The 16702-nt window shown below is 48.6% G+C and overlaps 1 protein-coding gene across 2 annotated transcripts in view; it reads right to left on the reverse strand.

Moving 5' to 3' along the window:
• Nucleotides 1-16702, reverse strand: part of LOC134461241 (activin receptor type-1-like) — a 51452-nt gene that overhangs the window by 28598 nt on the left and 6152 nt on the right. The window lies entirely within an intron of this gene.

The raw sequence follows: 16702 nt of genomic DNA on the forward strand, positions 1-16702 counted from the left end.
GAAGACACACTCCAGCTCTCTTTCTCAGTCTCACACTCACTCTCCTGTCACACTCCTGTCTGTCACTCTCTCTCACACACACACACACACACACACACACACACACACACACACACACACACACACATCGTGATTAAACAGTAAGTGATGGCTTGTTTTTGTTAGCTGCCTCTTTTCTTGGCTCCCGCTGAGTTCTCTGGATGAGATGTGGGAAGGGCTATATAGCTTAGCTAACCCGGACCTAAGCCCTCTGTAATGAAAGCGGCAGGTTTCTCCTCTCCTCCCCGCTCCTCTCCTCTCCTCTCCTCCTCCTCTTCCCTTCCTCATGCCGCAACCGAACGCTTCATTAAAAAAGGTAGCGCTGGGACTCCATTAAAATTGACCCGGGCCCTACAAAGTCAAGTGCGTAACAAAGCAAACTTAATTGAATGCATAGCTCATTGCATCCCTCTCTCTCTCTCTCGCTCTCGTTGCCTGCTGGCCCTGTCTGACGACGCAACCCACGCAGACACCGCACTCACTCACGCACACGCACACGCACGCACGCACACACACACACACACACACACACACACACACACACACACACACACACACACACACACACACACACACACACACACACACACACACACACACACACACACACACACACAGGAAGGAGGACAGCACGGCCATGAAACAACAATAAATCAGGGCAAAAGTGCAGACAGAAATTGAAAGGGAGACAGACTGTGTGTGTGTGTGTGTGTGTGTGTGTGTGTGTGTGTGTGTGTGTGTGTGTGTGTGTGTGTGTGTGTGTGCGTGTGCCTGTGTGTGTGTGTGTGTGTGTGTGTGTCCGCCTTTGTAAAACTTGCAGATCAGAAGCCAACGGGAGAAATAAAAACGCATTTTCATACCTTGAAGTTTCTTTAGAGCTATGACCACCGCAGTCATCATTTCACATACACAAAAAGCAATGACTACACATAAGAACGCTTTTTCCCGGCTAATTGGCCTCGATCTAGTGGCACACTGGCACACAGTGGCACACTCTTGGTCAGTCCAAGTCTCGAAGAGATTAGGAAGCCGATGATAATCAGGCTACCCTCTAACAACCACCAACCTCCAGTGTTGCCAATTTAGCTAGTTTTAGCGACTTTTGGCCATCTTTGGCGACCAAAAACCTCATCTATCGACTTCAGTGACTTTTCTGGCGGTTTTGAAAAACATGTCTTTCAGTGACAAAATCAAAATCGTCGGTCAGAAACGTTTCCCATGGTTAAGCAGGGCTACAGATTAGCTCTGAAAGTAGCTAGCACTGCTCATTTGCATTATGAACATAGCAATGTCGGCACTTTTTCTAGAGTTCAGAGTCAGACGTCATACGTAATGTCATGACGTCATCCAGCGACTTCTAGCAACTTTTTTTTTATGGACAGTATGAGAGGTAGACAGGAAGCAAATGGGGAGAGAGACGGGGAGGGGTCGGCAAAGGACCCGGGCTGGGAATCGAACCAGAGTCAACCGCATGGCAGGCGAGTGCCCTACCGGATGGCCACGGCAGGGCCTCTTGTGACTTTTCAGCGAGCCAATAGCGACTTTCTGGGATTTTTTTGGCAACACTGCCAACGTCGTGTATCACATCAGGGGTGTGACTGAGCAAGAGGCCTGACCAGCACAGAGAATATCGGGGGATGGATGAGGAAGGCAGGAGTTTTCGTTTTTGTGATCATGTCAGATGACATCATCTTTGCCAAGATACACTGTCTGGGCGTAGTCTGGGCATTGTAAGGCAGGCTTACAATGAGGTCAAGGGGGCGTTAGCAGATATGATGAGGTCAAGGGGGTTGTTCAAAAAAGGGGTGAAAACCACTGGCATTGAAGTAAACCTCCATCTAACACCTGAAAAGGATACGCCACTGACTGAGCTAATAGCCCAGTGTTTTTGCTCTAATGGTAGCATAGATCCACTCCCACAACAAAGTTACTATGAGGTAGCCTACAGCAGTGTTTCTCAACTGGAACAGTCTTGGGACCCACCATTTTCCACTCTCATTCGGTCGCGAGCCAATTTTTTTAGCGATACTCGAATGACTGGTTACACGCTACTATCTCGCAAACATTCTGATTTTATCTATGACGACAGATGACACGCGTTCAATCGCCTATCAAAATAAAAGTTGTAAATTGTTGCAGGAAAAGTTGGATGATTTTTTTAAAATATATTTTGCGAATCAATGAATTACGAACAAAAAAATTTACACCACGACTCCATGCCCCACCCATGACCGCTCCACGACCCACTTTAGGGTCGCGACCCACCAGTTGAGAAACACTGGCCTACAGTACCAAGTTCTAGCTTGATGTTAGGCTGTGCAGGAGGAACTTGGTTACACCAGTCAAAACACAAAAGGCGTGAGTGTGCTACAGTTAGTCTGCTGTGACTGATTTGTCATTGTGAATGTGAGATGTCCTGTGTCAGGTACTCGCGCACAGCACGCACGCGCACACACACACGCGCACAGACGCACATAGTTAGCGCTCAGTGTGGCCACATCATTAGTCGCCATTCACAACGCGACAACACAGACACGACAAAACTCTGCAAGTAGTTTCCATTGACAAGAAACCTCTAAGTCCCTAATTGGCTCCCACTGCACTCCCTTTCGTTCACAGTTTCTCCTCAAGTCGTAGCACGCCAGAGCCATTCAACTGACACCACTACAACAAAGACGTTTCCCAAGAGATTACCAAGCAAGCTCCACCCGAGGATTAGAGTTTACTCCGCGAAAAAGGAAAAAAAATAACACGGCCACGGACATGCAGGCAAGCCAACAAAGCCAAGGCACATCTCTGCTTCTTCTTTTCCTTCTTCCTTTCAGAGATGGCTTTTAACTATCTGTTTATTCTCGTGTTTTTTTCGCTCTGCCTCCTCTTTTTTTGAGCGAAAGGCTAATGCGAGAGACTTGGGACAGGGGTTTGTCTGAGCCACAGGGCAATGTGTATTGTAGCGTAGTGTAGTGTAGTGTGTGTGTGTGTGTTTTGTGCATGTTTTGTTTGCCTGTGTACATGTGTGTGTATATGTGTATATGTGTACATGTACAGTATGTGGACATGTACAGTATGTGTGTGTGTGTGTGTGTGTGTGTGTGTGTGTGTGTGTGTGTGTGTGTGTGTGTGTGTGTGTGTGTGTGTGTGTGTATCTGTATGTGCGTGTGCGTGTGCGTGTGTATGCACATGTACGTGTGTGTGTGTGTGTGTGTGTGTGTGTGTGTGTGTGTGTGTGTGTGTGTGTGTGTGTGTGTGTGTGTGTGTGTGTGTGTGTGTGTGTGTGTGTGTGTGTGTGTGTGTGTTAGTGGTGTCAAAAATGATCGATTCGGCGATGCAATCCAATGCGGGGCATGGACGATCCAGAATCGATCCGGCAAGTTCCAGAATCGATCCGGCATTTTTTTGAAGTTTCAATTACTTCCATGGATATTTCGCGAGCAAATGAATGTTAAATGAATTAAAAGCACGTCAAAACATTAAAAGACTGATACAGACTGATACAGAAAACAGCCAATAAATTGTTGCTCAGTGTCTGACTACTTGTATTGCCTCATCATGACTGATTAAACATTTGCTTTGCTTTCAGTAGAAATGTAATGCATTGCAATGCATTGTAGAATTGAATCGGATCGAATCGGATCGGATCGGATAGAATCGAATCGAAACCTCCCGAATCGTGATCGAATTGGATTGTGAGGGCAGTGCCGATCCACACCACTAGTGTGTGTACGTATATATGTATGTGTGTGTGTGTGTGTGTATACGTGTGTGTGTATACGTGTGTGTGTATACGTGTGTGTGTGTGTGTGTGTGTATACGTGTGTGTGTGTGTGTGTGTGTGTCTAAGTCAGTGGCATTGGCTGGGATCCTCTTTACCCCCAGGCGTTGCGCGAGCGAGATGCTGAGTCATCAGCAGGCTGGGTGAGGGGTGTGTGTGCGTGTGTGTGTGTGTGGTGGGGGGGGGGAGGCGAGACGAGACGAGACGAGACTGATGCTGTAATCTGCCGTGTCTGAGCTGGAGGTCTCGGAGAGCGAGAGAGCTGCCACGGCGCAAATAGCCACGACACTGGAGGGGGAGATGCACACACGCCTGATAGAGGGACAGAGAGACCAAAAGGATGGAAAAAGGATGAGATGGGAGAATAAGAGTGAAATCATAGAGGGATATATAGAAAGATAAAGAAGGAGAGAGGTCCTGAGGGTGGGATAGAGAGAAAGCAACTGATGATGACAACCGATGATGAACAAACCATTAACAAATGTTTTTTATCAATGGTTTATAAAATATCTACAAATAATGTGTTCAAGATATTAAAAACCTTTTAACCTTTTTTATTCATTTACAAAATAATTACAATACAAAACTAACCTATAACTAACTCTTCATCATCAGTGAATTATTTATAATACATTTATAATGATTTTTATGCAACCCTTATTACAAAGTGTTACCCCGACAATAGAGACAAACCAATGAGAGACAAAATAAACAAGTAGTAAGTAATAGGCTGGCAGTCATATGGTCAAAAAGGTCCTCACAGAATGATGCGATTCAGACAGAAAAATGAATAATATGAGAGGGGTGCAAAGCAAGAGAAAAAAAAAGAGTAGACAGGATGGGTAGAGTGACAGGGAAAGATGCAGAGAAAAGATCGAGATGCAGAGAAAAGATAGAGCTGGGCATCGGTCCCAGTGCCAGAGCTCACCTCATACGTCTCTGTGAATGTGACACCAGGGACATACTCATCCCTTAACCGCACATGCACACACACGCACGCACACACGCACGCACACACACACGCACACACACACGCACGCACACACACACACGCACATACACAAATAAACACAGACACACGTGCGGACACAAACACACATGCACACGACTGAATAAACACACACATATGAATGACCGAATTTTAACACACACGCATGCACATATGCGTGCACACACACACACACACACAGACAAATGACACATGCACACTATACTGAATAAACAACATACACGCACACTGACACACACACAGACACACCACCCACCCCCATCCCTCCCAGGTGACTGTGGCGTCTGCTGCAGCAAAAACAAAACCTCCCATTCACACACACACACACACACGGGGCTTAGCAGCTAGTCGGAGGAAAAACAGTCGCACACTCACCCACAGTCTTTCACACACAGAGGAGGCACACACTACACCCCCTTACATACACACCAGAACACACACCTTTTACACACACAGAGAGACTCTGATGAAAAGACAAACACGACACACACACGTGTACACACACACACACACACACACACACACACACACACACACACACACACACACACACACACACACACACACAGACACAGACACAGACACAGACACAGACACAGACACACACACACACGCACACACACACACACACACACAGAGACGTCCACACACACACACACACACACACACACACACAGACGTCCACACGCACACACAGACGTCCACACACACACACACACACACACACAGACGTCCACACACACACACAGCCACAAAAACTCACCTGAAACATGACATACAGATACAAAGGCAGATTATTATGCATACATACACAGAATAACACACACACACATATATCCACACAAAAACAGACCCAGACCAACACACACAAGGAACCCCATAGCACTGCCCTTAAAGGAGCCAGCAAGGCCAGAGCCTTAATTCAATAAGTCAAGTCAGAGGCTAGCAGTGTGTCTACTAGTGCATCGTTTTAAAGCAGTTAAGGAAAAGACTAGATCAATATTAAGCTCGTTATTCAACGTCCAGCCCCAAGACCAGACGCTTTGCGATGTCGCTGTGGTCTCTCTCTCTCTCTCTCTCTCTCTCTCTCTCTCTCTCTCTCTCTCTCTCTCTCTCTCTCTCTCTCTCTCTCTCTCTCCTCTCTCTCTCTCTCTCTCTCTCTCTTCTCTCTCTCTCTCTCTCTCTCTCTCTCTCTCTCTCTCTCTCTCTCTCTCTCTCGATGTTGTATCAAGTGCTTTGCGTCTGCCTACTTTGTTTCTAGTAGCATATGGGCACTTCGGACTGTCTAGTTCACTTCAAAACCAGTTCCTAGCATGAAAAAATGAGTGATAACAATGTGGGACAGTATTTTAAAAAAAAATATAAATCCTTATCATCATCCTTGGTAAGACACAGATTTTGTTTTTCTGTTTTTCTTACGAAGTGTTTTGCGTTACAGTGCCTTTGCCACCGACGTGACTTATTGTTGTTTTGTGTGGCACTATGATTAATCCCCTGCTTGTTTATTTGTAGATTTGTCTCGCTGGCATTTGTCTTTTTTTTTCTTGCGAGGAGCATGTGCGGCGCCATTTTTGGGACACTGCACACGGCAAGAATGTGTCATCCTTCAGATGATAAACAAACACGCAGGACACATGCAAGCGCGCGTGCGCACACACACACACACACACACACACACACACAAACCAATAAACGCCAATATACACGTATGCACACACACTGCAACAGCAGTCCTCTAGTGCATTCTTGGCGATTCATGCAATGCCAAGTCGGCCATTGCAAATTGTTCAGTTCTCTCTGCAATCTTAAATGCCAATCTGTGGACACTACACTGCCTGGTTAAATGGATTTTGCTGGCTGAAAGCCTTCATTAACCTGTGGCCATCCTCCTCCCCCCTTCTTTCCTTCCTTCCTTCTCCTCATCTTCATCCTCTTCCTCCTCATAATTGTCCTCCTCCTCCTCCTCCTCCTGCTGCTCCTTCTCCCCCCTCTCCCTCCTCCACCTGCTCCATCTCTCCAACTCCTCCTCCCACTCCTCCTCCCACTCCTCCTCCCACTCCTCTCCCTCCTCCTCCTCCTCCTCTTCCTCCTCCTCCACCTGCTCCTTCTCCCACTCCTCTCCCTCCTCCTCCTCCTCCTCCTGCTCCTCCTCTTCCCCCACTGGCTGGGTCTCTGTAGGCAGGAGATTACAGAGATAACTGCGGGGGCCTCCTGAACATTAGCGGGCCCCAGTGGAGTTCCAACTGCCCTCATCTTAATCGCATGATCCATGTCTGCATCTCCTCTCCGCTCCACCGTACGTGTTCGTCTCCCTCTTCTCTCGCTCCTCACAGTCTTCTTCTCTGCTCTCTTGTTTTTTTTTATCTCTCTCTCTCTCTCTGCTCAGGTCTCCTTTCCTCAGTTCTCTCGTTCCTCTCCAGCTACACTGGAGCATCCCTCACCCCTCTCTCTCTCCACTGAATACTCTACTTCTGTAATGCCAGGAATGCAGTTCTTCTCCAGCGCATATGCTCTCTTCATTTCTCTTGATCCATTCCCCACTCCCCCCTCTCCCTCTCTCTTTCCACTAGTGAGGCCATTTCTCCCTCAGCATCCCCCCCATCCCCATCCCACCCCATCTCTCCACTGGATGATCTGCTTTTGCAATGCCAGGAATGCACTTGGATGCAAATGCACATCTGAAAGAGGCCAAACCCATCAGCCCTCTGTCACAGAAGTGCCTGACTAGATCTCTAGGAATCTACACACGCACACATGCGCGCGTGCACACACACACACACACACACACACACACACACAGATCATGCTGGCTCATAGTACAATGACACTCACTCGCACACAGCACGATATCTGCCGCCATGGTTTGCAAACCTAAAGACAATGGCAGCCTTTACTGTTCTCCAGGGCTGCACTCTGAGCAACCCCAGAGGGGTTGGACCCTGTCCAGAGAGAGAGCCCGCCGAGCATAATACATGTTTGGCCCAAACAAATGATGCAGCCGAGTCTCTTTGATCACTGGGTTTCAACTTTCTTTTACCTCCACCACCAACCCCCCCTCACCCCCCATCACGTTGTCATAAACGCCCCTTTCTTCGATCCTTGGGTTTCAAATCCCCACACCCCCCAACCCCATCACCTGAACTGTGTCGTGAACTTCTGTTTTTCCACTGCGGCCTGATTCACACCCCCAAAAAAGGAGGGAATGAGTGTCCATGGTGAAAAGTGAACAGAGAGAATGAAGTGGACGTGGGGTGTGCATGAGGAGGGGTGGTGGAGTGGTGTGGGGTATGGGGTGAAGGATTTGGGCTAACGACATTCTTCTCTTTAAAGGACGGGCAGGCCAATAACTCTGTAATACCATTGTGCCAGACAGTGCTGATGTTATTCAGTTTATGGTAATTACATTCGGAGAGAACGAAAAAAAAAGACTCCCGGAGTGAGGGATTCATTCATTTTTTTTTCCTTTTTGCACACAGCCACCACGACTCAAAGCTGCCCCTAGCATAGACAGAAAGCAGAAATGATGATTGGGGGGGGTGGAGGGGCGACTCAACGAAAAACCATCCCCCGCCTTCACACACATGGCGCTGAAAGAAAGCAGGGCACCCCTCTAATGCCAGGCCGATTCCACAAGCTTCACACTTGACCTAGAGTACGAGAAGTGCACAAGGGAAAACAACCAGGTCAGTAGTAATAATAATACTGAAAAGACCCCCGCACCATCCACCCCATGCCAAAATATCTCCCATATATTCACTCCACAGCTCAGCCTGTCCTGTTTCACAGCATTGTGCTGTTGGCAGGGGCGACGGGCGCTAACAATGGCGATCAAATGGCCGGCTCAACGTGCACCACATGCCGTGACCAGCCAAGGACCTCTCTGGAGCCGCCATGAAAATTGCTCTAGTCCTAAATCCCCTACACCCCCTCCCCCACCCCAACCGACTCTTCCCTACACCCCCCAACACCACCACCACCACCCCTCCACAAACCCACTTCATCCCGGCAAACCTTCTGCAATAACAACTCTCCCAATGGGTCATTTCACGTGAAATCAGACACTTAGTTTGGGGCCCGACCGGCACAAAATTTGACGAAGCTTGGTGTGCCTTTTTAATGGCAAGGTAGAAACCGAGAACTGCATTTACATGAATCTGGCACCGATATTGAGGGAGGTTGTGAAACGGACTAAGAAAGTCTTAATTAAGAGGTTTAAACAGTATATTAACCTTTGATTATATCAGTCAATTGAAGTCATACAGATATAGTTTTGATATTGTTTGAAAGGTCTTTTCTGTTCAGTTTTGGGGTTCCAATAAAACGCCACACCAAGTTTCATCAAAATCTATGCCGGTCAGGCCCCGTCTCTGACTTCAGGTGAAATGACCAAGATGGTGCTGATATTGCACATTACTGTTGGTGTTTTGAATAGGCTATGTAGTGACATAGGAGGGTCTGGTGGGGTTCCTGCCACGGAGTTAAGCTGCAATGCCTCTGCATTGCAAATGGCATTGCTAGAGGTGGCTTATAGCATTGCTAACTGTAGTATGGCATTACGGAAGGTGGTGCAGCACTGCTAACTGTAGAGTCACATTAGAACTATAGTAGGAGTTTAGTTATGGGATTGGTTTCTGTACGATGGAATTAATTGAGGTGGCATATCATTTAGCCTGGGCGAAAGCCAACTGTTGACTCAGTCAAACAGTCTGGCAAAAGCTACAATAAGAGGAATCTGTCTCCATGGAGGATATGGTCTGACCTTAGTGCGCAATTTAATTTCAGAGTTCCGAATTCAAATTCAAATTCAAATTGTGCTTTATTAGCACGACTATTAGGCCTACGATACAGTGTTGCCAAAGCATACAAATGACAAGACAAAAGTGTGAATAGTGTTCAGTAACAGACTCCATGGGCGAGTTCTGAGTCGCCACTCTCAACTGTTTGCTGATTGGCCGAACCGTGAGCGAACCAAGCTAGGAGGGATGGGTCAGACTATGTGCCATGGAGCCAAAATCTTTGGATGGAAGAACATAGGATGGCATTGCTAAGAAACCATAGTTGGCTATGGCACGACATTAGCAGAGTTTGTGTAAAACTGTCAGGAGTGGCACGGCAGTGGAAGTTGTATAGTATTGTTAGCTGTAGCATACCAGTAGTAGTGGTAAAAATACTGAATAAGACCAAGATATCGCAAAACACGCCCACTCAATGCAAAAGTGTGCTCAAGTTGAGTCTCCAAAGGGGGCGTTGTCCCCTTCTTCTTCTTCTCTTTTTGAGGTGTTTGCGCGAGAAGTGCGTTACCGCCATCTACAGCGCTAAGAGGACCTCATTGATTCTCAACCTCGGGACTCCGAAGGTCTCCTAACCGAAGGTCTCCGAACCGAAGGTCTCCCAAAGGGGCGTTCACAAGACAAAAAGTGGATACCGGAAAATAAACAAAATGACGCTTCTTGTTAGATCCACCTTCTTTGGTAGTGGTGCTTCAGTGACTTATGAGACCTAGCTGGAGTGGGAAACCCTGACTTCACAGCTTGTTGGCTCATACAGGCACTCAACTAAGGATACAGGTGACTGCATTCATTTTATCCCTTAACTCACAAAAAAGCAACGCTAATTGGAAGCATCTGGTTTTAAAGCAAATATGTTTAGGACTTTTTACCCTCTCTTGTCGAATTACCCCACTTCTGTGGGTAACACACATCTGACACAAATAAAAAAACATCTATGGTTTGCTGATCAAATTACCAGTGTTTGGTTTAATGGAAAATTGATTCTACACGATGGCTGGATTCCCTCGCGATATGGCGTAACTCCATTCCACATTTGAGCATTTCCACAAGACCTCTGTACCACCTTCCCAGAGATAAACTGCTCTTAAAAAGAACAAAAAAAGAGAGAACAGTCAAATCTCATCAAATTTGAGGGTTCAGGAAAATGTTAGCGATGAAACAAAGTTGAGAATAATTTCATCATTATCATCATCATGATTATCATCCTTTCCCAAGGCGAACATCCTTTTTGACATTAAAATTCTCCCTACACTCTCTCCCTCTCCGCGCCACAAATGGCTTCCTGAGCTCAGACTATTAACTTACTGGCCATAACAGTCTGACCGTCACTCTACCTCAATTAGCAGACTTTCCCCTCTGGGTTACACATTTCTTTTTTTCCTTCCTTTTTTGTTAAACGACGGGGGGTCAGATCACTTAACTCCGACGCTCACCACAATGGTCTAGCTTCATATTTCCCCTGATTGTGGGAACGCCAGACAGAATGACCTTGGCTTCCGATTTACCATGCGATTAGGGTTGTACCCCTACAACCCCTATCCAGAATGAGGGCACAGTCTGCTAGCCTGGTGGGCCAGACTTCATTTTCACTCCACGTAACGAGCCTGATTACTACCCAATAGCCATGCACACACAGTTGCTTGTGGAAAGGTACTCTCTGTGAAATGTTTTACTGACACCACACCAATTCCGAACGTCTGAATGCGGGATACAATATTGAATGCAATTCAGAAGTTCAACCTTCTTGCATGCAGTGCTCACTGTTCATTGATTGGTAACCCAAAATGGGGCTGCACCACGAGATAGCTTTCATGAAATGGTCTGCTCAGGACTGTAGCCAAATGAAGTCATTTTATTTCAATGGCCCATCCAAAAACAACAGTTGGCCCAAGGTAGCCTACTTCAGCACACACATTAGTGAGGTTAACAAAAAAGATAGGACATTAAAACCACAACAACAGTCTAATAAGACCAAGACCGACTATCTAATGGCGCTGTACTATTACTACTGTGGCAAAATTCCGCTGACTACGCTACAGTTAGTTTGGCAAACACGGCAGTATGAATAGTGAATAGCTCGAGAATGCCAACGATGGGAGCGGTTGGATTTTTTCTCCTCCTGGTGCCCTAATATCTGACATGTGCACACAACCACACATGCGCGCACACACATACACACACCACAACCACACACACACACGTTGGCATTGGTGAACGCGGTCTGGGCGCTGCCATGTGGTCACTATGGCTCTTGGACGCCGCGGGTCTAAACTCGCCGAGTGATTCCAACTCAAACAGAGTCCTCATGACCTTCAGCTCTGTTTGCCCAGAGCAGGAGAGCACAAACATTCCTCCACAGACCTAGAAAATAACCCATCCTCACCATGGAACAGTAATACAAACACAGTAGCCCCTCGAGAACGGTCGACGTTAAAAACGTTTTTTTTTTCCCCCTTCGCCTCTGCATAAGCTCAGCTCGGCCGGCCATTAACGTTAAGCATCTTTTATTATGGATGATGAAATCTTGACTCCTTTTAATAGCGCCGGGACCTCAGATGACCGTGCGGGTGGAGAAGCGACCTTTGCTGTAATTCCCTCCGCAGTGGCCTACAGAGTGAAAGCCATCCCACCCGAAGGCACCCGGCGGCAGCCCGACGAGGGAGGGGGAGAGAGAGAGGAGTGAGTGTGGGGGGGGGGGGGGGGGGGGGGGGGTTCGTATCACCTCCATCGATCGCCTGCCCCACCGGCACAAGGCAATCTCCACATTCCGACCGACTGTGAGGGGAGGGAGGAGAGGAGAGGAGAGGGGGGGAGGTGTTGTGTGGTGTGGTGGGGGGTGGAGTTGGTGGCATAGTGCGGTGGCGAGGGTATATTCTGCCAAGGCACGGGCCTGCCAACGCTCGCTGCGCCATCTCCTACCTCCTCCCTCTCTTGTCATCTGCCACGTGGGCCCGTGCTCAGATCACATATCGTTTCGGCCGGCGGAGCGGTGTACCCTCCTCCGTCTACCCCGACCCACGCAGCAAATCAAGCCTCCCCTGCTTACGGTACGCTACAGTACAGTCATGTCCACCTCCTGACAGACTCCTACCACCTCCCTCCCATTCCCCTCGTACACGTACACGCCACCCCCATCTCACTCAGACATCTATGCCAAAAGGCAGTCTGGACACCCACAACACCTATGCAGCCAAGCTGGCTCCCTCCCACATTCTCCTCCTCCTCCTGCTCATCATCATCATCACTCCCTCCAGCAGTCCTCTGATGCTGTGCTGCAAAAGGATTCAGCCGAACAACACTGCTGCTGCTGCTGATGATGATGATGATGATGATGATGATGATGACGACGATGAGGAGGAGGAGGATGTTGGTGGTAGCACACTCATCATGGCAGCTTTTTCGGCTACAGTGGCAAGAGCGCTGCTCATTCTCGCTCTGCGTCCCATGGCACTGTTTACCAAACAGCAGGCGCCAAGTCGCTCGTCTGGTAGCAGTGAGCAGGGAGGAAGGGGGGGGGGGATGGGGAGGTGGGAGCTGTGGGCAGTGCTCACTGGTGTGCTTTACTAAGGAGCCTCACCCCGCTCCATCAGCCCTGCCAGGCAGGCAGGGAGGGAGGCAGTGGGTGGGTGAAGGTGTGGGATAATAAGGGATGCCCGACGGGCAGAGCAGAGCAGAGGCGAGAGGGGGATTTTGGGTAAGAGAGGGAGCTCTCAGGCCGGTGCCAGGCAGGCAGGCGAGGGAGGAACAGAGGCAGAGCATGCGAGTCACAAGGGGAGGAAGTCTCATTACCCCAGTTAGGCAAAACAGCTCTGCACATATGTTTGATATTAGGATGGGAATAGAGGAGGAGGAGGAGAAAGAGAAGGAGGAAGATGAGGAAGAGGAGAGGGAGGAGGATGAAGATGATGAGGAGAAAGAAGAGGAGGAGGAAAAGGAGAAGGAGAAGGAGGAGGAGCAGCAGGAGGAGGAGAAAAATTAAGGAAAATCTGTGTGTTGTGCAAGGGAGTGTGCACATGTGTACAAGTCTGTGTGATGTTAGAAATATATGTCCTGGTCTAAGGATCTTAAAGACATTTGATATTCAACTTGGGTTAAAATACGTACAAAAGGTGCTGCTATTTTTGTTTTGCAACCAGCATGAGTTAATTGTGTTGAGTTCTGTATATTTCTTGTATTTTATTCTACACACCAACCTTTAAGGTATCCGTCTTTGATATGCGAGTGCAATCACTCCCCCTGTGAATGTGTATAGTGCACGTTGTACACGTGAACAGTGACAATAAAAGGCATTCTATTCTATTCTACTCATTTAAAAAATATGAATTAGATAATCAAAGAGTATCTCTAAAATGTTATCAAATGTTGTGCTTAACGTGTATAACAAAGTCATCTGCATTTTCAAAGACAAACGTGTTTTTGAGGTCGCTGCCCTTAGCCTACTGCAGTGTCTGAGTCCTAGTCAGACAATCAGACAGACAGACAACCAGACAGACAGAACAAACGCCTACACACTGTGACACAGACACACACAAAACAACACACACACACACACACACACACACACACACACACGCACACACACACACACACACACAGTCTGTCAGACAGCAGGCACACACGCACGCACACATGCACACACACTCACAGCAGGAGTGAACCGAGGGCAGGAGACATGAGGCATGCTATAATAACATTATGCACATACTAATCCACCCAACTCGGCTGGTGTAAACAGTGCCAAAAAAACTGATAAATCTAAATGACACAAAAAATCAATCTGCAAAACTGCAAATCTCCTTAACACCCCCGTACCCACAAATGCGCACCACACACGCACGCACGCACACACACACACACACACACACACAGAGACAAACACAGACACACACACACACACACACTGCACCAAACGAGACACCAGGCTAGAGCAATTCACACGGCCGAAGTCACAGAGTCATGTCGCTATGCACTATGACAAATTAGGAAGGAAGGGGAAAAAAACACTCTGCCAAATTTGTATTGTAGCAGATCCGTTTAACACAAAAAAAATGTTTAAAAAAATCCGCAACCCCTTCATCCCCCTCTCTCCAGAGGGAGAGGAAGACAGAAAATTAAAAGGGGGCTCCAACTTTCTTCCTCTGCTGTCCTCTCTTCCGCTCCTCTCTCCCCTCCCCTCCTCTCCCTGGTGGCCAAGTGATAAGAGAAGAGGAGAGGAGAGGAGAGGAGGGGAGGGGAGGTGGGTGTGTTGTGATGGTGGGCGTTTGGGAGTGCTGCCGGGCTGCCTGGCTGGTAGGGGGGTGGGCGGGTGGGTGGGAGGCTCATAAAATGTGTATGGCAGACGAGACTGTCTCCAGCGCAGTCTGGGGGTAATGGGTACGAGTGGAGCCAGCAAGAACACTGCGGATATGTGTCTGGCCCGACCAGCCAGCCAGCCAGCCAGAGAGCAAACAGCCACACACACAGACAGAGCAGTAAGCGCAGTAACAGCAGCTAGTTCTACACTAGTAGCAGCAGCAGAGAGAGCAGTAGCGAGTGGTGGAGCGGTGGCAGCAGCACAGCCTAGCTGTCTGTCTGTCTGGCTGCCTGGCTGCCTGTCTGCCTGGCTGGCTGACTAGCAAGCAGACACACGACTCCAGCCTCCTTAGCCACTTGCCTTTCACCCACATTTACCCTCGCACACACTACAGAGAGAGAGAGAGAGAGAGAGAGAGAGAGAGAGAGAGAGAGAGAGAGAGAGAGAGAGAGAAGGGGGGGGCAGCAGAAATCAATAACAGCCAGCAGAGAGCCACCAAAGAGGAAAGAGGAGACGCCACAAGCAGATAGACAGACAGGCGCACAGACAGACAGACAGACAGACAAAGTAGTGGAATAGTGGGGCAGGCAAGCAGGCAGAAACAGAAGTAGGACGGGGTAGAGGGAGGGAGGGAAAGAGGGAGGGAGAGAGAGACGGTGCTCGGCAATGCTCAGTAACACAGGGGAAGAGAGAGAGAGACAGACAGACAGACAGAGTGCTTGGTAATGCTCAGAAGGACAAAGGAGGAGAGAGGGGGAGAGCAGGGGCTACAAGGAGGAGAGAAAGAGAGAGGGATATGGAGGGATACTGCATGTAGAGAGCAAAAGGGGATAGGGAGGCGAGAAAGATAGAGAGAGAGAGAGAGAGAGAGAGAGAGAGAGAGAGAGAGAGAGAGAGAGAGAGAGAGAGAGAGAGAGAGAGAGAGAGAGAGAGAGAGAGAGAGAGAGAGGTTGCAACGCTCAGCAGCAGCAGTGGTCCCAACTCGCCGCCGCACTTCCTGTCTGAAGGCTCCATGGCCGCAGCTGCAGACAGAGTCAGTCAGCTCCAGCAGCAGCAGCCACAGACAGCAAACCCTCCTGGCTGGCTGGCTGGCTGCAGAACTGGCTCTACGGCTATTACAGCCTCTGGCCCTAAAAATAACTGCGGTTTTAGACAGAGGAGGCTGGAGCGGGTGATCAGAATACAAAAAAAGGAAGATAAGGAGGGTAAAGAACGGAGAGGGGTTAAAGAGTTGGTGCAAAGGGGGTTGAGGAGTCTGCAGAGGGTTGAAGAGGAGGTGAGAGAGGGAGGGGAGAAGGGGTGCTTCACAACTGGGTGTCCCTCCCACCACCCATGTCTGCCTGCCTGCCTGCCTGCCTGCCTGCCTATTTGTCTACATGTGCCTGTCTGCCTATTTGTCTGTCTGTCTGTGTTTGTCTGTCTGTCTGTCTGTCTGTCTGTCTGTGTGTGTGTGTGTCTATCTACCTGCTTGCTTGCTTGTCTCCCCGTCTGTCACTATGTCTGTTTGTCTGTCTGTCTGCCTATTTGTTTGTCTCCCTGACTGTCACTATGTCGGTTTGTCTGCCTGTCTGTCTGTCTGTCTGCCTATTTGTTTGTCTGCCTATTTGTTTGTCTCCCTGTCTGTCACTATGTCTGTCTGTCTATCTGCCTATTTGTTTGTCTCCTTGCCTGACACCATGTCTGTCTGCCTGTCTGCCTGTCTGCCTGCCTGCCTGCCTGCCTGCCGATCTGCCCTGCCCGGTTGCATCTGTGCCAAAGGCAAGTTGGAGCGCGGCCGACGTTTGACCCAGACAGAAAAG

Source organism: Engraulis encrasicolus, chromosome 13 (genome assembly GCF_034702125.1).
Source record: "Engraulis encrasicolus isolate BLACKSEA-1 chromosome 13, IST_EnEncr_1.0, whole genome shotgun sequence".
Classification (NCBI taxonomy): Eukaryota; Metazoa; Chordata; class Actinopteri; order Clupeiformes; family Engraulidae; genus Engraulis; species Engraulis encrasicolus.